The following is a 25,650-nucleotide window of genomic DNA, read 5'->3' on the forward strand; positions in this document are numbered from 1 at the left end:
CTGACACCAATAATTTTCTCTGCATTTTCTCTGTCTCTTTCGGACAGGTGCTACAAATTTTTGTACATTGAAGATGTTTGGGGTCAAATATTACCCGTATCTATTGAAATAAATTGTAGACCCAGCCGTGTGGGTCAAATCAAGGAAAATTGAGTTTTTTAGAGAATCTTGAAACTGTGAAAGTATACATGCCATGACTGTGTGTATTGTAACATAATGTCCATACAGTTACACTGTACCAGCCACCAATGACTGTGAGTTGTGTGAGACCGCATACTTCTCATTGGCTAAGAGATAGGTATGGTCCTCAAGTTAGAGTGAGAGCTAAGGTAAAGGTGGGAAGCTACATGGGAGCTAGGGGTTTTTCAGAACCAGAACAACAGAGAGGCAGCCAGGTTTGTTGCTTTGTCATCGGTTACGGCCTACAGTAATCTGAGTACTGTTTTAATCAACCTGCAAACAAAGAGAGCTGAAGTCTTGCATATTCCTTACTGCAGAACTCTACAGTATTTTTTATGGAACAGTCACAAGAACTGACTGTGTTCCAACCACATTTGCCCAGGTTCATGCAAAGACAGGCACCTGCTGGTATTTAAAGGCTCATGGAGGAATCTCCAAACAGTGACAGCATAGAATTGATCATATATGGTGCAAATAAGGAACAGAAGTCATACAGAAACCAGAGGTTGCCTTGACACAAACACAAAACCTGTACCTGCAAGCACAAGCAATGTAACAAAATAATCTAAAACTGAAAACAAATTAGAATCCATTTATTCTGAGCTAAATGAGATCAAAAGAACATTTTGGGGGGGTCAAAACATTATAAAGATAAGTTAGCTGCCATTTCAAGTGACTGAATTTATGGCAGCAAGACATAATGTGCAAGAGGCCCTTGATCTGATCTTTCAAGTTTCAAGATGAGGAAGAAGATTTGAAGGAGGATGTGTCAGAGCAGGAAAACAACATTGAGGAAAACTCTGATTACAGCACATCTTATAAAGACCCTTATATTGAAAAACTACTATCAGTTTGTCCTCACTTTCACATCAAGTTTCAGGCAGGATAGCAGCGGAGAATGTGATTCAGTTTTAACAGTTATAATGGTTATACATGGTTATATATATAATAAATCCTAACAGTTCCAGAATGTTCTTGCCATTCTCACAAAATATATTCAAATCATTATGGCTGTTTTGTTGTCATGTCTTAGGTAAAACAGGACATGATACTGAGTGATAGTAAATATTTTTCTCCAAAAACAAATGGTGTAAAACCTAAAAAATACACTCTCCCTGCTTTCTGAAACATTAATTAAGGATTATTATGAGGAAATTTTTGGCCCAACCATACCGTGAAACAATATCAGGCCTGGGGGCTCGACACAGTATTCTCTGAAACATTCTGTAAAGAAGCACAAAGAAGTCACCTGTGTTTACTATTATGTCACAAACCAACATGACTACGCAGATAGACCTCTCTGCACTACGTTACACCTTCTCACATCGGAGGAACAGCTGATCAGTGTTTGGCTGTTAAAGGGGAAAAGTCCACCGTATGTCTGTGTCCTGTTTCAATGAGCTGCTGCACCACATGAAACTGTGAATACAGCATACAGGTGGGACCCACAGAAACTCTGTCAGTTTACAAGAGACACTGGACTGAGTGTGTGCAAGCAGCGAGGGCTGAACGCTAAGGAGACGGGAGAGAAGAGGCAACAGTGAGAAGGGGCGAGGGGAGATGAGGTTGTGGTCTGAACTGTCAAATAATGCTCAGTAAACAACGGGGTTGAATTTGACTCAGGTTAGTAAACCACCATAAACAGGTGTGTAAAAGCAAATTCATCATGCACATAATACAGCGCTTCTATATGCACACTGTTCTATCACACATAATTCATATTGTGACCAAATTAGAAAAAAAACTGTCAAAATAGTCATGGTTGAAGTAGATGCACCTGAACAGGTTTTGTTGCATCGCTTTTAAAGTTCAGCTTGTAAGATTTAGGTGAAAATGATTTTTGGCAGAAATGAATATCAAATAATCCTAGTGATGTTTTCACTGGTGTGTTTCATCTAAATTGTATGAATTGTTGTTTTCTTCACCATAGAATGGTCCTTTATATCTAAAAACATTATATGGAGGGGGGGTCCCTCTCTGTGGAGGCCGCAATGTTTTTAATGTCGTCCAAACTGAACAAACTAAAACCTTTTGAGTTTTCATGACAACTGACGTTCACCACAGGTTCTCTTTTATGTTGGAAAGGGGAGGGTGAAATGAGGAGTATTCAGCTGCAACATGCAACTTCACCTCTAGATGTCACTAAATTCTACACACTGAAGCTTTAACAGACATATAGTGGTGAAGTCCCTCTTTAATGCAAATCCAGTGTTATACCTTGCTTTTGTGCCCATATGATGTTTTTATATTATCACCTCAGAAATGCACTGAACTGATAAAAATCTCTAATTTCTTAAAGACAGTGTTTCATATATTCTTCTTCATCGTCTCCCTTTTCCTCTCCTTGGTCTCCTTATTCCACTTCCTCATCTAAATTAAATTAAATTAAACTTCAAAAAAAATGTATTTAACCTTCGACTAACCTATAAAAATGTCTTTGGATGTTTGTTATGGAATAGTGGTATGGACTGGATTTATATAGCCACTCAAAGCGCTTCACATTACAGTTCACATGCATCCATTCACACAGTACTTACAGTATATACATGTATCACTGTGGCTGTAACTCACACATCCAGTGTGTCCTTGGGCACTTCAAACCCACTCTACTTCTTCTACACACAGAGCACAGACTCCAGGTCAAATATGACTTCTCAATAAATTAAAAATATGTTAATTGAAGAAAATATCCCAGCTGACTCACTCTGGTGGAAAAAAGACTTGGCTATATTAACCATTTGCAGTCACGTGACTAAATGACTACAGTTGATGGTGGAAGTACCGGCTCCAATTTTTAGGCTACTATGCATTTTAGTTGATAATTACATTTGAGGTGTATTTCGGAGCCATAAAAGTAAAAGAAAGTAACATAATAAGTAACATAAGAATTATCCTACTTCACGCAAATGTCAATGACTGTCAAATGAGGTGAGTCACCTCGAGGGCGCACAAAAACAAAGGTATGTAGCGAAACTTAAGAATACTGGTCTGAAAAAGGAACCGTACTTGATCCCTCTGGGGATGTTTACAGATGTTGTTTTGTTCGTAAACAGGCAGTGATCAGTGATGCGGACAAAAGCATTGATGACAACAACTACCTTGTCATGGCTAAGGTAAAACAGGCTACAAGCTGTACCCCTGAAAATGATGTTTTCATGTTGTCACATTCTGGCCACTTTTAATGGTAATTAAGCCTTCTGTAATTTGTCTGCTGTAACCTATGCTATGTAGAAATTCCAGTGCTACCCATTATCAGATTGTAGCGATCTCATTGATTTCCTAAAGCACAGGGGAGGCTAGGCTTTACCAAAACCATGTCTACAAATTACAAATTAAAAATAAACATAGACATTAATAAGAAGGGAAACCACTATGATAGGTGATCTAATGTAATTATGCTGTTGCTGTTGTTTTAGGCTCACCATAGTCAGGCCAGGCATGGTCTGAAATGCCACTAAAGCTTTGGGTATCAGTGAAGCAGGATGGGACAGTCATGTCACTACACATGCAAAGCAAGACTTGGGGAGGTCTGTTCCTACATTGCAGCACTGCTGTATGCACTAAAGAAGAAAAGCTGTTCTGATGGACTGAGATGGGGGACTTCCCTCTGTGAAACCAGGTAAAGCTCTGTTTGAGGAGGGATCAGGGATTGACTTCAAAAACCCTGCTAAGAGGTCTGCAGCGCCACACAGAACCAGTCCGGTCCATCTGGTAAAAAGGTCTGCATCAACACAGAAGAGAATACCAAGACATTTTACAGGGACCTGGACAATGCAGCCACACACTCAGCTCAGAAGAATGCCCTGTCACCATTTGTAACCAAAGGTGGTGCTGACAAGTTTGTATGAGGCCAAAAAACAAGCTGTCCAACCCTGACCTAATGACAAAACATAATGCAGTCTTCAATGACATTAAAGTCGTACCACAACAGGTCCATTCATTCCTTTCAATCTCTTCTGACTATGTTATTTCATCAATGTAATAGTAGCACAAGGCACAAATGTAACTGAATGATACAAATACAACTCTGTATATGAGACATGAAAAACACATGATAAATGCTCTTTGTTTACAACTGTATAGTGAAAGAAACGGTAAAGAAAATAAAAAACAATCTTTCTTTGAGGGCAAATTCAGAAATACTCCTGTGAATCATGTTATTGTTTTTTTTTTGTTAGTTAGGTGATATTGTGCAGCTTAGTTACTTTGCCTCTTTGTTTCCCCAATTCTTCAGATGGGGATGTTCAGATGAAAAAGATGCCAGAGAGGCATATGAGACATTGGCTATGCAACATTATTTGAGGCTGAGCATCTGTGACTCTGGACTGCATATTGATCCTTTCCTTCCATACCTCAGGGCTTCTGCAGATGGCCTGGTTACCTGCACATGCTGTAGAAGTGGCGTCTTTGAGATCAAGAGTTCACACTGTGCCAAAAGGTCATCAATACCACAGAGAACAAGCATTTCTGCATTCAAAAGATTGATGTCAAATATAAGCTTGATAGGAAGTACTACTGCCAAGTGCAAGCCCAGTTGCTTGTAACTGGATGAAACTATTGTGACTTTATGGAATGTCCTGGATCAGATGTTGAGGGCTTCTCTAAGAAGTATACATGCCCAGATAGCCAAGCTTTACAACAAATTCCACAGTCCACAGACAACGGCTGTGGATTGTGGAATTTGTCTGGCTGTGCCTGGACCATTGAGTAAGAAAAAGTAATTGTATTGTTGTTAAAATGGAATAGCTAATATCTGTATACATACATATATATGTGATCAAAACATTGAGTATGTAATGTTGAACAGTCTGTAGTGTATGTTCCACCAAATGTCAAGTCAAATACAAGTTCAAGAAGCCCATTATGTAACAGCTTAATGGGATATATTTTCATTTTATGTATGAAGTTTGTGCTGTGTATATAGAAATAAGAATACCGATTTATATCCCTGAGAATGCATACATTATTTTAGTTACACTAAACATATAGGTTACATTTTGCATGGTACAGGTTGTACATCATGCTCAGTTTATCAGTTGGTACCACTGATGGGCACAAATTAGTCAATGCACATGCCACTTGCACAATTTCTTTATGGAGTCTGTTAAATCATTATTTGAAGCAATGTGATTGGCACAGGTCCTTGTAACATTTAGTATTTCATTGAGGCCTGTCCAATAATTGGTGTAATTCCTATTAGATATTTCATAGTGTTATGCAACTTATACTGTGATAGGGGTTTGTGCCCTTGTTTTTAAGTCTTGAGTCTAAGGTCTCCACTGTTTCCAAATAGTACAAATGAATGAAAGTGTTCAAACTGTCGACCTTGAACTGAGATTATTTTCTCAAACATATTTATTGTAAAACAGCACTGGATGCGTGTTGGAAGATGATGTGGGTTTATTCATGAGAGCCACTTTGTTTTGATTCAACCTACTGTGAATATGCTGTGAAATATATTTATGAGATTATGAGCAACATTATATCAAGTTAGTCTGACTGTGAGTAGGCTCCAAGCCTGCAATTGTCATCTCCTTCCATTCCTGAATGCTTTTAAAATACTCTTTACGATGGGAAAAACTCCAAATTGCAGCCTACACACTAGACATAACCTATGTCCACATACATCTTTTATGGTTTTTGCACATTTCTTTTTGAATTAGGAATAAGCAATTTAAAGTACTCACCTCACATATACCATGTTCTACCAAAACAAGGCCGGGGCATTATAACTGCATCCTGTGCTTAGCAGCACCCAAGGTGATTGTGATTGGTTTAAAGAAATACAAATAAAGCAAAATGACAACTTGTCCAGCACCAACACAGCGGAGTGGAGAGACTATACAAGACATGATAAACATCAACTTTGAAAAATGAGTAGCCTGAATACAGTGAAAGACTTGAACTAAAAATGAGGGAAGGATTTACATTCAGAGAGCATCCAGAGGGCATGTCCCGGTCACCCACAACACTAGAATCTATTCATTCATAGCATCCAGCAGTTTAGAGCAGAGTGGTTGGGAGGCGTCAGAGAGATGCAGACTTTCATTAATCACTCTTTTCAGTCTGCTCTAAACATCATGCCTTGTTTCTTTCAATGATTTCAAATGGGAGCATAACATTCTGCCTTTAGATTACAAGCCACTTAGTATTAAATTAAACTTTAAAATTACACAGTAGACGTTGCTTACTCAGTGTGAACATCAAATGGCTTAAACATGTGTACAGTGATTGTAACATCACATCACACAAGTTCTACACCTCTGTCTATATAAGAAATGTATACATCTGCTTTACTGCTTTATTGAAGGATAGATAAGACAGGAAGTTTGGGCAAGAGTGGGGGTGAAAGATGAGAATGGTTAGGTCCAGGCCACACTGGATGAATATGCAGTGCGTAGTGGCTGCCTCGCATGTCTGCTGCATCACAGGTGGACTTGAGTGCTTTTACTGTAACACAGGTACAGTATGTTGTATGTCGGATATGGACTATTTGGCTGTGAACCACTTTTAATGGAGGGAGTTTTATCTTTTCCACAGTCGCCTGTGCTTGCTCATTGTGGGAACTGTTGGGTTTCTCTACGTTAATATTGTTTTAAGGTCTTGACCTTTAAATGTAAAGTGCCTTGAATTGGCGCTATATAAATAAAATTGAATTGAATTGAATTGAATTTTAATACGTGGAGAAAATAGGCCACACCCAGACTTTTGAGAAAAGCAGCACTGCTCATATGGCCACTCTAACCTGACAACCTGTGCCAAAATAAATAGCAAGGTGTTCTGCGACACACGCGCCACTCAGAGCAGGGCAGAGCAAGGATATATAGTATTTCAGAAGTATTCCTCTTTGAAAATCCCATTCACATTTTTAACACAAATGACTATAAATCCCACCTAGGAGCATACAGTTGCAAGGGTTACAACTAAGAATGAATCCATTGCCAACTGATCTGCTATTTTTTCAAGAAATCAATTAATCTTTTGGGTATAAACTTTTTGTCTTGTCTCGCATCAGAAAATATATTAAATCCTGGTTTGTCGCTGCCATTCATACTGGAAGAGTCTGCATATTCCCACAGTTTTCTGATCCAGTCCCTTCTTTGGTATTGGATGATTCTACAATAATGTCTGGCCAAACAAGTCTAATAGTCTTTATTCCTTTGTCATCATCTGATTCCTACAGAGCAGTAGATAGAAATAATCTATAAAAGCCTCAATTATTAACAGTCTGACAACGCCTCTGCTCACCGACAATGGTTGAAAACCCATGACAAGATCGCCTCAAACCTTCGCAAACGCTGCCAGAGCTCCTGAACACCTGAATGCTATTACCCTAACACCCTAAGGAGTGGCACAGCTATGACTGCAGCTCTCCATCATCCATGCTCACTGTGCCATGTCAGGCTCCACTAGAAGGAATATTGACTGTCAAACATCATCAGTTCCTGCACCCTTGATGCTTTAAAATGTACTCTAATGCCATTGTTGCACATCAAATGATTCGCTGCACCCTTGTTGCGGCATCTATTGCATGTCTGTCCTCCCTGGGAGAAGAACCCCTTAAATTTGCCTCTCTCTGGGGGTTTCTAAATTTTTAGGGCCCGAGCACTGTGAAGCAGCAAAGGCCCTATTGTATCTGAAGGAGTTATTATTCTTATTCTTATTATTGTTTGCACCCTTTTCGGGGGTTTCCCATGTGTGAAAAGTCACAGATTTTGGCACGAACATCAGGCCTGGTGACCTCTATGTTTTAGTGGAGTTGCGTCCATGGGCGGAGAAAAATGGCTCTGTAGCTCCCCCTACAAATCTTCAAAACCCCCCTGCCATTGGTATTAGTTTTGCGTAGGTGGACGAAATTCGGTACACGCCTTCGTCATGCCCAGACACACAAAAAGGCCTCTGACATCATGGTGTCAGGTCCACAGGAAGTCAGCCATTTTGAGTGGAAGATGCGGTATAATAACAATAAAAACTGTTACTGTATGTGGGGTCTGTTTTAAAAGGCTTTGTGGTGGGTTCACCCTTCTTCTACTTGTAGAACACAACTCTGTAGACTGATTGTGCTGTACATGCTGCAGCTCACTTGTGGTCTGCATTTTAACTGTAATGCAATAAAAGGTGCAACCTACAAAAACAGTATAGACAAACACAAGACACACAAGTTAATTATATCAGTAGATGTATTATTCCCTAATTAGTAACTTTGTAATAGGATGGAAAAGAAAGTAGTAAGTAACTAATAAGATTGTATAAAATACATTATAAAGTACATTACCTGCACAACATATGGGAATGGGAAAACCACATTCTTTTGTATGGAGCGTAGAATCATGACCTCCAGTGAGGTTGTTTGATGGTGGTGGCTCACCCTATCTAGATCCTCAAGGACTCTCCAGATTCATTCTGTCACCAAAATACCAAATGTGCACAGTAACACATCCTGCACACTGCTTATTTAACAACGCTTTGCACAGTGTGACATAATGCATGAAAATAGGTTCCTATGTTTTTATAGAAAAGTTATCTCTAATGTTTCCACCACAGTGGCCACATCATTTTTTTTCACCCAGTCCAGCAAAGGATATAGACAGTGTTATAAACTGTGACATGTAAGACTACTCTTACATATTGACTTCACCCAGAAATCGGAAGATTGAATAAATGAATGATGCGCACAACAGGCCGTTTAGAAATGGGTATACGCTATACTGACTGAAGTGAGTACAAGCCGTATACTTGCATACACCCTGCACTATATTATGGGCCACACACACAGCACAGCTAACGTTACAGTAACATTACTCAGCAAAATGTAAACAGAGATGCGGTATAACACCCCTCTGTGTTGTATTGATCTTGTTGATATCATGCTGACCTACTAGGAATATAATTAGTTTTATGACTACAACCTGTGCAGCTGAAAGGGATAGTTCCCCGAAAAATTTAAATGAACTCATTATCTACTCATCACCAATGGAGGGGTGAATGAAGTGTTTGAGTCCACAAAACCCTTTTGGAGTTTTAGGTAAACAGCGTCTCAGCCAAATCCAATACAATTGAAGTAACTGGTGATCAAAACATAACCCTAAGTAACGTAACGGCGTCAGACGTGTTGTGTCTCATGAAACAAATAGCAACCAAATGATATTACAGATCTGCAATCTGAAATCATTCTAGCAGTTGTGCTTCCACTTTGATAGTGTTATAACAAGTCGCCGGTGAAATGGAAGGTCATGGTCAGAAGAAAAGTAAAAGTGGAGTAGAGAAGGAGAGAATTAAGAAGAGAAAAGCTCTTGCCTCAGATGCAGCTAAATACTGAAAAATAGGTGAAAAGGTCAGTCAAGTAACAACTCACAATTTATAGCAGTAAAGGACTGCGGTCAAGCCAGCCTTCACTCCAAAACAAGCGGTAGTGTCAAACTGGCCCCCACCCACTTCAAGGTGAGCATTGTTTCTCATTGTTACGAGCATGTTAGAGTGATTTCAAAATTTTGTTCAGTCTCTGAATGCATAAATAATTTAACGATGTAACAAATTTTAACAAAACTAACTGAACTGAATGGAGTATAAAAAATAATAAATACAATTAATGATACTAATGATACGACTGCAAGACAAACTATTTTTGAGAAATTTGTGTGAATAATTAGTCTAACCAGACTTTAAAATCAATAAACCCTAAAAACATCATATTTTCACCTTTTTCCCTCTGGATTCAGACTGATATTAGAAATGAACTACCTGTTTCCACAGGCTTATTTCACTTCACAATGATAGTACACCACCGCAGATTGTCACCCAGACAATATCAGGACAATCTGATGTAGAATTTCAAAGTAAAAGCCCTTGAAAATATAATTTTTTCAATGTTTTAGTTGTGGCAAAGGAAGGGATTCTTATGGCATTTAAAAAAGATTATGTCATTTTAAAGATGGCAAAGGGCAGTGAGTTACTGTGCTGCCTACTTGTTTACTAATCTGGTAACCGTTACATCAACAAATAGCGCTATCCTACAAAATTAGAAGTCTGGTGCTTTGCGTGAAAAGGGTGGCCTGGAAAGGAGTCAAATTCCCGGCCTGAATTATTGTCACAGTTTGCCCCTGCCACTGAGATCACTGGGGAGTGGTCTGCCAGTGGTACCAGGACAAACAGCTTTTAGTCACTCTACAGCACAGTGCTGGCACCAACCTTGAACAAAATGACTGCTCCATCCATTGCAGTTTTTAAAACACGGCTGAAAACATTTTTGCATTGGTCTATGAATGTAGGTGATTCTTATTGTATCCAAACAAATTATGAAGAGCTTCTCTTTCAGTTCACGAAATCCCTGTAGCCGCAGCAGCTTTGCCAGTGCCAGAGAGGTGCCGCATCAGAGCGCAGTGCCATTACGCGCGGCCATTCACTGTGTTTTACCTTCATTAAATCACCTGAAAACTATATCAAGCTAACCATACAGTGTCTTGGGCCCTTTCTTGTGTACGGGTGGAGATTGTACACTGGGTGTTGTGGGGCACTGAAGGCATGCTGAGGTTGGCCTGATAAACAGCTGCCTGCCTGTTGTAGTAGGTCTGCCACAATTAAAAAGGGAGCGAACTTCCTTGTCAGAAGAACAGTATTGGGGTATCAGGGGGATTTTGGCCCGTACACGCTAGTGTGTTAATGACGCCCTCATAGTTTAATATTGCTGCAACGAGATTGTGAGCGGACTAACTCATTGTCACTCACTTTTAGCTATAGCATCCACACGTTACACAAGATGCACTGTGGCAGAGGAAAACAAAGGTGAAGAGGAAAATAACGACAATGCGTCACAGGACAACGAGGAGGAGAAAAAGGCTCATAGGGAAGACGTCAGACTTCACTGCGGTGAAGTCTGACGTCAGTCAAGTTTCATTCCATATATTCAGACTTCATTCAATATAATCAGACTTCATTCAATATATTCAAAGTTTCATTCCATATAGTCAAGGTTCATTCAATATATTCAGACTTCATTCAATATATTCAAAGTTTCATTCAATATATTCAAAGTTTCATTCAATATATTCAAGGTTTCATCCCATATATTCAAGTTTCATTCCATATATTCAGACTTCATTCAATATAATCAGACTTCATTCAATATATTCAAAGTTTCATTCCATATAGTCAAGGTTCATTCAATATATTCAGACTTCATTCAATATATTCAAAGTTTCATTCAATATATTCAAAGTTTCATTCAATATATTCAAGGTTTCATCCCATATATTCAAGGTTCATTCCATATATTCAGACTTCATTCAATATATTCAGAATTCATTCAATATATTCAAAGTTTCAATATATACTGATGTCACCCCAGTGAAAGCCCGGGATGTAAACAAAGCAACTTGGACTCATAGGTGACTAGTGCTGGCGATTCATAGTAAATAAAGAGTTTCGCGGCAGATAATGCGTTATTTAGAGGCTATATTGTGGATGTCCCAATCACTTGCGTTGTATGGATATACGCCGATCGCATGTGGATCTAAAAGCGTCCGAAGGACTCCAAGTTACTCCAAACCTTTATGGGTGAGTAGATCTACATACCATATGCTGGAAATAAGGTCCAGATTGAAAAAAAACAAACTTCTCCTTTAATTTTTGAACTATCAAAGCATGCAGATGTTGCTTTGATATCTCTCTGATAGATTTGCTTTTGTCCATCATACCACTCACATGATCACATCCTCACTTCTTACATTTACATGGATAAAAACAGTTTTAATGATTAAAATGAGATTGTTTCTTAAAAGGAAAAACTTAATAATATCTCATATCAGAGCAAAGTAATTTTTCAATGACACATGCATATTTCATAAGGTTTTCAAAATTGTGTCCCAACTTTTGTCAACATAGTCAGACATTCATAAAAAATTAATAAAATCAGGCAATATTAGGGGCAGCAGTCACTCTAAAGGATCAATTTTCTCATTCCACCTATGCCGAGTGCATCCATGGCAGACAGGGTCAAATAGGTGTTATGGCTTCATAGTATTTTAAATCTTAATGTTAGCAACAACCATGATATATCAACACCGTCTTCAAATTTCTCAGGAAATGTTTAGATCATTTATATCTCATATATATATATTTATATTAAATATATAATTTAATCTAATAAAATAATTTTGACTTAAACAGCTATAAAAATATTTTAAATATTTTAAACACATTCTCATTTAATATACAGTATATACTACTTTGCTTTTGTGAATCGATGGTCATCAACTCTATCAGGGTTTCACATAATGGTGAAGGTACATAGACACACTCCCTCTCTAGTACAGGAAAATATGATTGATAATATCGAGAGTGTTGTTTTTGTGTGTTTCAGTCCAGCATGGTTAGGCAACATCTGTCACTGAATGAACGTAAAATGAGAAACAGAGTATCAAAAAAGCAAGAGAGAAAATCAGCACACAGCCAGAATTAAAAGAAGAATTTCTAAGACATGAGAATGTGTTTAAAATCTTAAAAATATTTGTATAGCTGTTTAAGATTAAGTTAAAATTATTTTATAATTATAATATAAAAATATACAAGCATTGAAAGTACATTTCTTGAGGGCTCTGTCAGCCTTGGTGGAAAAAAAATGTAATAGTTTTTATAGGTCTTGCATAATGTGAGTGAAAGTGTTTTGGTGTCTGATGGTGTTGATACAAAATTGAACACATTTTGTTAAAAAGGAGAGAAATTGGGAGGTATCAAAGCATAGCTCAGTAGCTTAATACATGTTAGTTTAATTTGTCTGAACTTAGAGGTACAGTGTGTAGAATTTTGTGATATCTAGTGTTGAAGTTGCATGTTGCAGCTGAACACCCCTCACCTCACCCTTTCCATCTAAACATGAAAAAGAACCTGTGGTAGCCTTTAGTTGTCATAAAACTCAAAAGGTGTTTAGTTTGTTCAGTCTGGACTACTGTAAAAAACATGGCGGCCTCCATAGAGAGGACCCCCTCAATGTAAATATAAAGTATTTAAATATAAAGGGCCTTTTCTGGTGTAAAGAAAACTACAATTCATACAATTTAGATGAAACGAACTAGTGAAAACATTATGAGGATTATTCTACATTAAATATCTGCCAGTAGTTCCCTTTCACCTAAATCTTACACACTGGACCTTTAAGGTTTTATTTTTTCAATATTGGATCCGGTTTTGTCCCACTTCTCAAGAATCAGTGATATCAGTGATTCTCAACTCTGCATGTTAGCTTTTATTGTCCATGAACTAATGTATAATTAATGTATACATTATATCTTGATTTCTATATAGTTTACTAAATGGCTAAATACTTTTTTAAGTGATGAAAAGGTTCATTGTGGGACCTAGACCTGCACTGAATCAGCTGAAGTATACTTGACCTAGATGCAATGTTAAGACATCATAGCCGTAAGTAACACAGAATCTTTTATAATTTAGTATGTGCTAACCTTCTAATTTTGTTTTTGCCTTTTTGGGGTTGTGCACACACACTGTTTTATGAATAAAAACATTTTGATCAAGTTTTCAGTCATACTGTTTGAATTCAAGATTCAAAATTAATAAATGGGAAACATGTCTTGAGGTGTCCACCCACAGTGAAGCCATTAAAAATTGATATTTCTTGCAAAAGATACACAAATGTGTAGATAAATGATGAACATGGTTAAATAAAAGAAAAGACATGTTGAGATGAACGTATGCAATAATAAGTACAGGCATCTAAAGTAACAATTGCATTCTTTTTTTCATACCACAAAAAATTGGACAACTGAAAAGCCGATCTCCTAATTTCACATTTGAACGATTGGTGAAAAATATTGATGTGTCAAAAAATAAGAATAAGGCTTGTGAGCATAATCGTCTATTGTTGTATGCACTAATTAATGTGAGGATGTTCAAGGACATTGTAGCCGATCCTAACAACTTTAAAGGCCTGGGGCCTACATTACGATGAGGAGAGCTGCAGGTAGATAAACAACATTCAGAACACAGATCTATGTCTCCCTCTTGCCTCTGTGATCTCACCTCCTCTCCAGCCTCCCTGGTCTCCCTCCTCTTCCCTCCAACTGTTGCACTCTTTCACTCTGTCTGCCCAACTCATTCTTTATTCTCCATCCAGCCTAATAAGGGCTGTGTCAAGTCCAGGTGTCTGACAGCCAATTGTCACTATGTCAAACAGAAGGATGCACTCCACTTTCTTTCCTCTTTCTCTCCTTCTTCCCCTGCCTTTTTAATTCTTGAAGCATTTGCATTTTGGAACTGGGAGAATACAGAACAAGTCACTTTATAGAGACATTTGTGATGCAGACAATCTTATCAGAAATGTATGGAAACCAATAGGGATATTAAATAAGAACATTTTAGTAAAGTTAATAAATGCACATTTCCCCATTGCGGGACCAATAAAGGACTTTTTATTATTATTCATATAACTTTTATTGAGGAAGAAGAGGCAAGATTAGAAAGGCGAGAGAGATGTAAATGAGCCAAGTCAGCCTGATCCAAAAGATTTTTGGGTTCTATTTTATATTACTATATTTCAAGTAATTTAAAATCAGCCTTTTTAGCCCAAAATAAACTTGATGGATTGTTTTTTCAAACACTGCTCAAACCTACAGAAACGTATGAATTTAAGACTTTTGCTTTTCATGAAAGGTGGCAGGTGGTTGTTACACTGATGTGGAGAGCTTCTTGGTAGCAGTGTTATGTGTATAAAAATGTGTTTTTTAACAAAACAATCAAGATAACTGGCTATCACCATAAATTAGCTTTGAGACACTGGTGATTTGTCTTAATAGTAGAAATGATGGGAAGATGAATGTAGCTTATTGGAGAAGTCATTTTGAATACAGTTGTCTCCTCAACTTAACTCATTGATTTAATAACATCAACATCAGAAATTCCTTTTACAAAAGAAGCATGCAAGCATAAAGAGATCCTCAAGTTTAGATAAACAATGAGTGGTTACAAGTAAATATGGCTCTGAATTATTCATGAAATCTATTTATGTATTTTAGCTTTTTAATATCTTCAAATATGAGGTCACAAATAACTGTCATTCATTCAGGCAAAGTCTATGTTTATGCAGTCAGATTTAACTATGACCTTTAAATTCTGTCTTGGGTTATTCCACTGTATACTGTATACAAGTAAAACTATGAAGCAAAATCATACTCCCATTGAACCAATCTAGAGTACATTGCAGTAACATGTGAAATCAAATAACATTCTTTAGACCTGCAACTTATATCAGAGAGAGGAATGAGATATAGTATATGACTGTTATAAAAAATAAGGATTGCATTTAAATCATTGCTTACAAAATAATATATTAAAGCTAACGTAACAGTAACTATTTTTCAACAGAAGATAGATGGAAGAGGATAATGTCTGTTGCTTTAAACTTGTTACCACCTTGGCTTCTTCACTGGTTGTTGTGTAATTCTGATACAGTGCCAAAAAGATACAAGCACACACCCCCCCCCCCCCCCCCCCCCCCGTGTTTATCATACACAATACAATTTAACATTGAGCAAATGTGTTTCTGGTGTTGGTACTATATTATAAACAGCGCGAGTGGCACTGTTTACCCAGAAGCTCACATACACATGCTTTACAAAATGCATCAAAGCAGCGACGTGGTTCCCATCATGAAGAAGCTCATAGTGGATCCTAATGAGAACGAGGCACCTTGCTCAGACTGACTGCAGCGAGTCTGAGCACGCACTGTCTTACCAGAGAGAAAATAAACAATGCATGACAGAAATTATGCATGTGCTGCACAGATTTGATCCAGAGTTTGATCCATATAAAAGAACATATTTTATGTAAGATGCTTTGTCCAAACGGTATTTTAAAATGTGCTGGATTTATGCATCTTCACCCATCTCAAGAGTCCTTCTGAGTCATTTTAAAACTGTCCCAGCATATCATTTGCAGGGAAGACCTCCATTGACAAAATGTGCTCATAAAAGTTGACGTTAATCGATTTTCTCCACATCATCTCTCAGTGGTTAGTTCATGTCGAACTTAGTAACAATTACATGTGGTCAAGATAGTCTAATATCACCGAACGTGACCTGTATATGTAGCGCAGGCTGTGCTTTTGCATACGATGAATTAATTTATTATTCTTATATGATTGTTGTTTTGTCAGATTGGACAGCAATGAGCGTCGAGTTCCGCCAGATGTAAGTGCGAGTTGACGGAGTTGTATAAATATATTCAGAGTTCAGTGTGCAGGCCGATCCTATAACATTGTCCCCACAAGGCGCTGCATCTCTGACAGCTGACGAAGCAGTCACAAAGTCATCATTGTAACTCACCATTTTCTGGGCTTCTCTGGACGCGTGTATGCCGTGACAGATGTCGTAGAGCAAAGAGGTCCCCCTCACAGTTAAGCTTAGTCGCTCTGTTCTTCCAATCCACTTGCTCTAGTCCTCCGCTGTTAACAGGAGAAAGGTCCGTAAGCACCGTGAGGAATGTTCCGCTGGGCTGCTTTTCAGCCTGTATGTGGGACAGTGCACGGTATGACAGCGCCATCCGTCTGGCTGTCCGCCGCTCCTCCCTGACAGAGCAGCATCCACATCACTGTCGGTTTAAACCCTCGGGAGTTGTCGGCAATGTTCGGCTGTTTCCGGAACCCCTACAGCGAAGTATGGGCTGGCAGTGACGTGAAAGCACTCTGTAGAATATTGCCGATTATGAAATTATGTGTGCAACAGTGCAAATATCACTTTGACTGGTTAAAAGCTACAGGTATGCAAAGTTAAACATTTTGATTTCAATTATCCTCTTAGATAAAGACTGTTCTGACCTTACTCAAACGTCACAATATCATGCACAGACCACAGGATGCAGTAGCACTGAAAGAAGAAAGAAAATATGAATTCAAATCACAATGAAAATACCCTTATCATATGGTTCGCGTTGGTCTTCTCGCCTTTGTGGTGAGGTGAGGGGTGTTCAGCTGCAACCATAGACTTTGGCTGCAACATGCAACATCAACACTAGATATCACTAAAATCTACACACTGTACCTTTAGAGACACTGATATTTAAAGTATAATTAATTTCAACTCAAAGATTGCAGTGGCTTGCATGACTGTGTGCCAGACAAATATTTAAGGGAAAAATAAAGGGAAAAAATAAAAAACAAGACCTGTTCTGAAGCACAGATTGTTTTGGGACGTAGCCACTAAGGGCACTGCTACAGACTTGGCTGAGTGAAGCTACACATTTATGAGAGCAACAAAGTGGGTATGGTTTTAGTTCAGTGTTAATTTGAGGTGCTATTCAGCAATTATTTTCCTTTGTGTGCGAGAAGTACATTTGTTGTGAATTTGTCATTCACATTGTCACCGCATCTTTGTTTAGTTTTGTAATGGTGTGTTCACAGGACTGGCACGTGCACTTCTGCCGCTCTAGGTGGAAAATAACTTCTCTTTTTGTAGCATACCAGCAACGCCAATATACCATACACACAAAGTGCTAGTACAACCCTAGTGTTTTTAAAGTGCCAACAGTATTAAAGTATGCATGACACAATATGCATTTTGTGGATCCATATCACAAATCATGGCATTTTCCTAAAACGTGTGTGTGTGTGTGTACTGTATGTGGAGGACACACACAGACACACATATATTCTCTCGCTCCTGGTATTTCACATGATGGCCTATACGATGATGACTACGAAAACATAAGCAGCACTCTTGCTGGACTGAACACATTCACATCAAATATGAACACGGTGAAGTGTGATTGACACACTCCTCAGTAATTCACATTTTGCTGCCCTTGCCAAAGTGCTGCTCTTGCCAAGTTCGCCTATATGGACGTGCCAGCAGTGTGTGTTCATACTGAACTTGGTACGAAATTTCATGACACTCGAAACGTGCTGCATGATAATTTGTGTTTATAAGGGTTAGTTGCACATAACCCACTGTGGGATTTCTCGGCCCACTCCGGGAAATTACGGGAGGAGAGAATGGCGTTTTAACACAGTCTTTATTTATTATTGTCAGCCTGTAACCGGCACACACAGATACTTGGAGTCTCTGGACCCCCACACGTCCACACTTAGCCGTCTGTCCTGCTTCTGCATCAGAAGCCCAGCCTACTGCAAGAGACCAGAACCAGGTTACCAGCATGCTCTTATTGATTGCCTGATTACCTGATTCTGTACGGCTGTCCGATCACCGGCTGAGCCACTCCTCCCTATCGTCCAGCAGTTGGCGCCCTAACCACATCCCGCCGCCACACCCACAAATAAAGACAACCAGGGAGTATTTGCCTTTTCTCCCCTTGGAAGAGAGGAGGATGACTTGCTCAAGTGATCAAGTCGCTGCATTGTATATGTTGTGGAAACACTGGGGGAAACCAGCAGAAGATAGGACAGGAGAAGTACCAGCTGAAGTAACTATAACTGCTGCAGTGAACGATACAACAGGGCTCTCGATGCCAAATAAACAGGACAAATACCGTCGTAGAGGTAAGGCAGAGTACAGTCAGTGATACAATGATGGAAGCAGACTTGCCACAGTCCTGCAAAGTGCGTTGTGGCAGTAGACCATGCCACGGGGCTCTCACCACAGCCAAACCATTCAGGTTTTAGAATCTTTTTATTGATCACTTAAACACATAAATAAACATAAAGTCCAAACCAAACTTAAAGGGTCCAGCTTTTTCAGCTGGACAACTAGCTTGGCAGCTCAGTCTCAGTCCTCTGTGCGTATCTGTCCATCTCTCAGTCCTCTGTGTCTTTTGAGGCAGCTCACCTTCTGCCTTTTAAACCTGAGGATGAATCAGCTAACAGCTCTCACCTCCGCTGATTGATCCTCTGCTGCAGGTGAATGTGCTCTCCCTGCCCCCTCAACTCCACATGCATTCTCTCATTTAATCATCTACATTATAATTATAAAAAAACCTGATAGATGTTGTCAAGATCTATCACCATGATGAGATTTCCTCAAAGATTTGCAATCTGCAGCCAGAGCTGCAGCATAACACCTGAACGCTAGTCTTCTCACTCATTAAGAATTGGCACAGCTACGACTGCAGCTCTCCATCATCCATGCTTACCATGCCATGTCAGGTCCCACAAGAACGAATATTGATTGTCAAAGATCTTCAGTTGCTGCACTTTTGATGTTTTAATATGTACTCTTTGCTGCCTAATGCCATTGTTGCTTATGAGATGGTTTGCTGCACTCCAGATGCTTTAATATTTATATGCGTTGCAGCCTAATGAAATGCATATCAGGTGGTTTCCTGGGTTTGAAGTGTTCAATTTTGATTTTGGTTTATTTGTTGCCCAGGGGCTCACAGGAAATCCAGGTTCACAAGGTATATTCCCCTACAGACAGGGTGCCTTTGGGTCGGGGGTGGGTGGTGGCCTCACAGTGGCTGGTGCCAGGCCTACACATAGCAGTCTCACTAGGTAGCATGTTCCCCTACGGCCGTGGAACTATGGGTAACGGCTGACTAGGTACTGTGATGGAAGTTTCCTGGAAGCTGGTGAAAGGAGAACTCAGGCAGCAGCTGATGTCTTATGCAGAATATTTTAATGTAGACTTGATGCATCAAGGAGACCAGAAGGTGGAACAATATACAAACAATAACAGAGTAACATGAGCAATTGTCAGCCCCAAGTCTCCCACAGCATCCCCATATATCTTCCTCTTTTTGCTTGATATACAATATGTCTACTCAGGTGCTCTACCTTTTTTGACAATAATTCCTCAATTAATGTACCTTCCATTATGCTACAAACTGTTTATTCTAACCAATGCTGTAATAAATATATAAATACATTTTTCTGACGTTCTCCATCACACGTGGCATCTATTGCACTTCTGTCCATCCTGGGAGAAGGATCCCCCACATGTGAATCTCTCTGAGGTTTCTACGTCCTCTTTCCCCTTTTAAAAGATTTTTTTGTAGTTTTTTCCTTATTCTTGTTGAGGGTTAAGGGAAGAATGTGTCACACCTTGTTAAAGCCAGATGAGACAAATTGTGATTTGTGAACATGAGCTTTACAAATAAAATTTGATTGATTGATTGATTGATTGAAAATAGCACTTGAAATCCCCATCAATTATTATTTTGTAGTTATTGTGCGCAGTGACAAAATTAAAAGATTTACAAAAATTTCAGGGCTGTCAAAGTTTGGGGCATAAATATTTAAGCGGCCTAATGGAAAAGAGTTAGTTGTACTGGTGACAAGAACATGTCTCCCACCTGGGTCAGATTTAAATACGAATGGGATGTTTTTACAGATGAGAATGGGGGTTTGCCATTCTCATGAGAATTCCGGTTATCTCTCAACCAGAAGGTTGGTAGCTCGATCCCAGTCTTCCCCATCCGAAGTGTCCTTTGACAAGATACATCCCCTCATAGAAAAAGGGGCAAACATGGCAAAACTGTACTGTAAAGCTCTTTGTGTGGTCATCAAGACTAGAAAAGCACTATATAAATACATACCATTCACCATTTACATGTGGCCTCCAGTGTCAGAAGATCCTCTTCCATGTCATGAATGCTGTGTTCAGCTTCGCTTGTTCTTTTTGAAGAGTGGACAGACAGGTCTCAATTGAATTGAGGCATCCTTCCATTGACTTCGTCAGGTCATCCACGAGCTTGGAAACTTTGGCAAGCTCAACTCCATGTTGGATAATATAGCCTCATTGCTAGCAAGCCTGTCTGAGGGTCACTTTTCCATCACTTGGAGACGCAGCTGGGGCAGAGACTGCCACTTAATTAAAAAAAGAAAGTTTTGCCACCTAGGTCAAATTGAAAATGCTGCAACTGTAAAGATGATTCTGTTCTGTCATTATCCTGCAATTATTTTCTTGGAGAAGCAAATGTCCTCAATGTTTCAAAATGTTGCAGGGATCTAATCTTTACATTTATTTACATTCCTAATCTAATGGAGGGAAATCATGGTGGGAGATTAAGAAATCAGTTAGTTATGACACATGATCCTGTTTGTGATGAGAAAACCTTGATGCATGTTGAGTCAAATAAAAGTAATTAAAGTTAACTTGTCTTTCTACACGAATTTCCTTTTTTCCAAGCTCAACACAAAGTTCTCAAACCTGAAAAATAGGACCAGTAAATGCTTGAAAAAAAGCAGTTTGGTTGACTTTTTTTTCCTCCTAGAAATCAAGTGATCTTTACTGTTTTCCACTACAATTTGTACTAATGATGATCCCTCTGATTTTTTAACACCCTGCTTTATCAGCTATTTGACTCTAATTCCATTTTAATGAACATCGTGTTGTATTGGAGAAGTCTTGAAACTAAAGATTGAGACCATGAACTCCTTTTGAAAATCTTTACAGTTGTTATGAGTGAGAAGCTGAGACATTTTCCCTTGGACCTCTATTGAGTTCTGTTTACAACTATAGGAGTTGCCCTCTGCTGGCCATTTCAGAGAATACAGGTTTCTAGCACTTCTACATTGGCCCCACTTTGTGGGCCCAGAGTCTACGTCCATTTTTATACACAGTCTATGGTTACATATTAAATTACTATTTTAAAATTTGTCTACCTTTAATCATGAATCATAAGCACTAAATGATGCATATTTTCTCTCAACATACATAAACTCACACAGAGCTGAACTGCTGTAATCAGAGGGGGCACTATGTACATTTCATGCAAGTATGATCCAAAGCAAAAATTTAACTTCCTATGGCTCCCAGTGCACCAAGCTTTTTAATGGTTAATATATATGGAAAAGTGAACTATAAAGCTTTACAGTTTCCTTAGTTAGAAGATAATATTTCAATAAAAGCTTTATTTCATGGTGTTGGATTTCAGTCAACCATCTCTAGCATCAGGGACAAATCACATTGTATTAAATACTGTATTGTCCTTGCAAGTGAAAGGACTACAAAGATGGATTGATGTGTCTCCATTTTCTCCCACTGTCTAGCCAAATATCCTGGATACAAACATTGCCATTTGGTATTGAGACCAAAGGGTAGAACAATATACAAACGCTAACAGAGTAAAATGAGCAATTGTCCCCCCAAGTCTTAAGATGTATCCCTCAGGTATCCCTATATATCTCCTTCTACTTGCTTGATATACAATATGTCTACTCAGGTACTCTACCATTATTGACAATAATTCCTCAATTAATTTACCTTCCATTATGCTACAAACTGTTTATTCTAACCAATGCTGTAATACATATATAAATACATTTTTCTGACGTTCTCCATTACATATGGCATCTATTGCACTTCTGTCTGTCCAGGGAGAAGGATCCCTCCAGTGATAAATAAAGAGCACTACTACGTATATTGAAACACAATATAAATCACACACATCAAAATTTCAAACCACAAATTACATTCAAATAATTTTTATACAATTCTGTTCTATTTGTATAGTGCTAAATCGTCCTTCTAATTCAGGGTGAAGACCCTTTTCTCATATCTGTGGTGTCTAGGAAGTGAAGCCTTTGACTTTAGCCATGCTCTTGCACTTCATCTCCAGAGGAGGAGACAGTGTCTCCAAAAAATCCATAACAATAGACCTATTTTGTCTCATATTAGATGAATTCCTATGAACTGAGAGGGTGGTAACATGAACATAGTTAATTACATCATTACAGTAAAACAATTGAATAAACATTAGATTTAACAATTTGAATAAACTTGATCATACTAACCATCATCATATTAACACATTGTAGAGTCTTCAACACATTTGTACTTTGTGCACAGTAGAGGGTCATCACCATGGAGAGGTTACTCGCACATAAGATGCATGGTGATATGGATTCCATCCTAGCAGGGTTATCATTCCCACTTTCACTAAGTATCAACTACAACTATTTTTTTTTTATTTATTTTTTTTTTATCATGTTACAACATTTCGATGAAAATATGATCCTGATAGACTTTAAACAAATTCATAAATTCACTCACTCTACTTGGTCAATGCTCTTGCTTTTTTGTTTTACATACAATAAAAGGTGAAATCATCATTTTGATAAGTAATATTTATTATTTACACCAAGTAATATTAACTACACTTCTGTATTGACCGCACAACCTGACACAATGAAGTAAAATTTACTTGGTTAACAGGAGTGAAACTCAAAACCTTCTGCCTGCTCAGCCAATGACGTCAGAGGACAGTTTGCACCCTTTTCACACAGGAGAGACACCGACAGAAGCAGAAGCACCTGGCTCATTTACATGAAATTGTTTTGGCCTCACTGTTGAGCATGAGGCCACTGTGTATGGCTAAAATATTGTATATTCTGTTATGGTAGGGGTTACAAAACTATCATGCAAACATTTCAGGCCAGCTGAAATACACATTTGTACTTAAAGAAAAATACCTAATTTAACCACACATTTAATAATCGTAGCTATCTGTTTAAAGGTTCAGTGCGTAAGATTTAGGTGAAAGGAATCTATTGGCACAAACTGAATATAAAATAATCCTTATGATGTTTTCACTTGTGTGTTTCATCAAAATTGTATGAATTGTAGTTTTCTTTACCCTAGAATGGGCCCTTTACATTTACATCAAGGGGGTCCTCTCTATGGAGGCCGCCATGTTTTTTATATTAGTCCAGACTGGACAAACTATTAGACACCTTTTCAGTTTTTATGACAACTGAAGTCTACCACAGATTCTCTGTCATGTTTGTAATGGGAGGGTGAGGTGAGGGGTATTCAGCTGCAACATGCCACTTCACCACTAGATGTCACTAAATTCTACACACTGTACCTTTAAGAGATAAAATGCATCTGAAAGTTAAAATGTCCTATTTGAAAGTGTTTTAGTGACTGTTGCTAGAACTGACTTAGATACAGTATTTTGTAATGCCCACTAGATTGTATGTGTAAGAAGCAACCTCTGACATTAGTGTTAGAGGAGGACTTAAAAGTGTTGTTTCCGTAAAATCTATTGTATTGACAAAAAGTAGCTCATATTAAAATGCAACAAATCCACAGTAGAATAGTGCTTTAAAGTACTTCAAATAATATGTAAATACTACTTGGAAATGTATGGGTATAAAGTTAATAAAAGGCAGATTGTTTTGGTATGTTTATAATTAGATACAAAGGTTGTCAAAGTAGAATTTCCAAGCAAAATGTGACAACAGCAGGATCCAATAAATTGAAGTAACTAGTGACCAGTTCTTTATACGTAATAAAATAGAAAAAACACAACAGCCTCTATACTGCTTGTGTTGTGTCATCCAAGTGTCAAGCCCCAACATTCATATTCAAGTCGAAACAAGGTCATTTACATGTTTCAAGCCTAAAAGTCCACTAGAAGTGGCTAAGCCAGCGGACGTTAGCATTTTTCGACAGTCCCTGAAAGCACCTCGACCGAAGCTATGAGAAGACAGTTTCCTAGTTGGGAAAGCTTCAACTTACTTAAAAAACTGGTCTGCAATTATTAGCAAGTATTTGTAGATCTAACAACTTTGCATATGTACAAAACCTATTTCCATATTTGTAGAGGGACCCTATGAATGCAACAAATGATGTGCTGTACTTTCTCCTAGTTTGTTAACAACTAATGCATATTTCCGTTAAAGTGTGTGAAACCCATGTGATACCTGGTGATCTTAGTATCTCATTGATTTATCTCATTGATCCCCCTTTTCCCACCTGTGTGTGACAGTGGGCAACAGAAACAAAAGGGACCACGGACAGAATGGACAACTATTATATTTACTGAAATCAACACCAAAATCATTTCTAGAACCATGGTTGCAACTTTGTTCTTTTCCAGAATGCAAGTTCTTGTAAGGGCCGACAATACAGCAGCTTAAGCAGAGGTACCAGAAGGTAACACTCGTGCTTCCAACACTTCTTAAGTTATTAAAGTGTAGCCAGCAAGATATTTTTTGTGCTGGTTGACTTGCTGACCTGTCCATGTACAGAATGAAATCAGAATTTGACATTGGTGTCTGCAACAAGTCTGGTCTCTGGTTTCAATAACAACAACACAGTCATGTTCATCATCTTCATCCATCATAGGAGAAGAATATTGTCTTTGTTTATAAGTGGTGATTGCTTTAATTTTAGGAGGGGGCTAGAGAATGATCACCTATTGTCGTGTGCTAGGTAGCAGAAATGTTCACGATATGCAAACATGTTGTGAACATGAAGCACATAATCATGATCCAAAACAATAGGTGAAATTTCCCTTTTTTTGAGTGCAACAGCGGCTACAGCCCTGAGACAGGCAAGAACATCAGGCAACAATGGCTGCCTGTAGTCAGGGAATCCTAGACAGGGGGTGCTGGAGAGAGCCCTTTTAAAAGGCTTGTCCATCTCCTCTGTCCGTTGTGCTGTGGTCGGCACCGCCTGAAGCATAGCAGTGCCCATGATGGAGTCCATGGCAGCTTACTTGTAGATACAGTGTCTAGAATAGTTTGCCATTGCCAAGAAAGAGAGCATTTCCTTTTTTGTCTTG

The 25,650-nt window shown here is 38.6% G+C and overlaps 1 protein-coding gene across 19 annotated transcripts in view; it reads right to left on the minus strand.

Moving 5' to 3' along the window:
* Positions 1-16,806, minus strand: part of ptprfa (protein tyrosine phosphatase receptor type Fa) — a 229,067-nt gene extending 212,261 nt beyond the window's left edge. For 7 of the 19 annotated variants that reach the window (XM_069522621.1, XM_069522626.1, XM_069522625.1 and 4 more), the window contains exon 1: positions 16,515-16,805. The gene's annotated coding sequence lies outside the window, so the exon portion shown is untranslated. Of the gene's footprint in view, positions 1-16,514 lie in introns of all 19 variants that reach the window. The other 12 variants (XM_069522637.1, XM_069522629.1, XM_069522636.1 and 9 more) reach the window with 3 other exon arrangements.
* Positions 16,807-25,650: the final 8,844 nt, after the last annotated feature.

Source organism: Paralichthys olivaceus, chromosome 3 (genome assembly GCF_024713975.1).
Source record: "Paralichthys olivaceus isolate ysfri-2021 chromosome 3, ASM2471397v2, whole genome shotgun sequence".
Lineage (NCBI taxonomy): Eukaryota > Metazoa > Chordata > Actinopteri > Pleuronectiformes > Paralichthyidae > Paralichthys > Paralichthys olivaceus.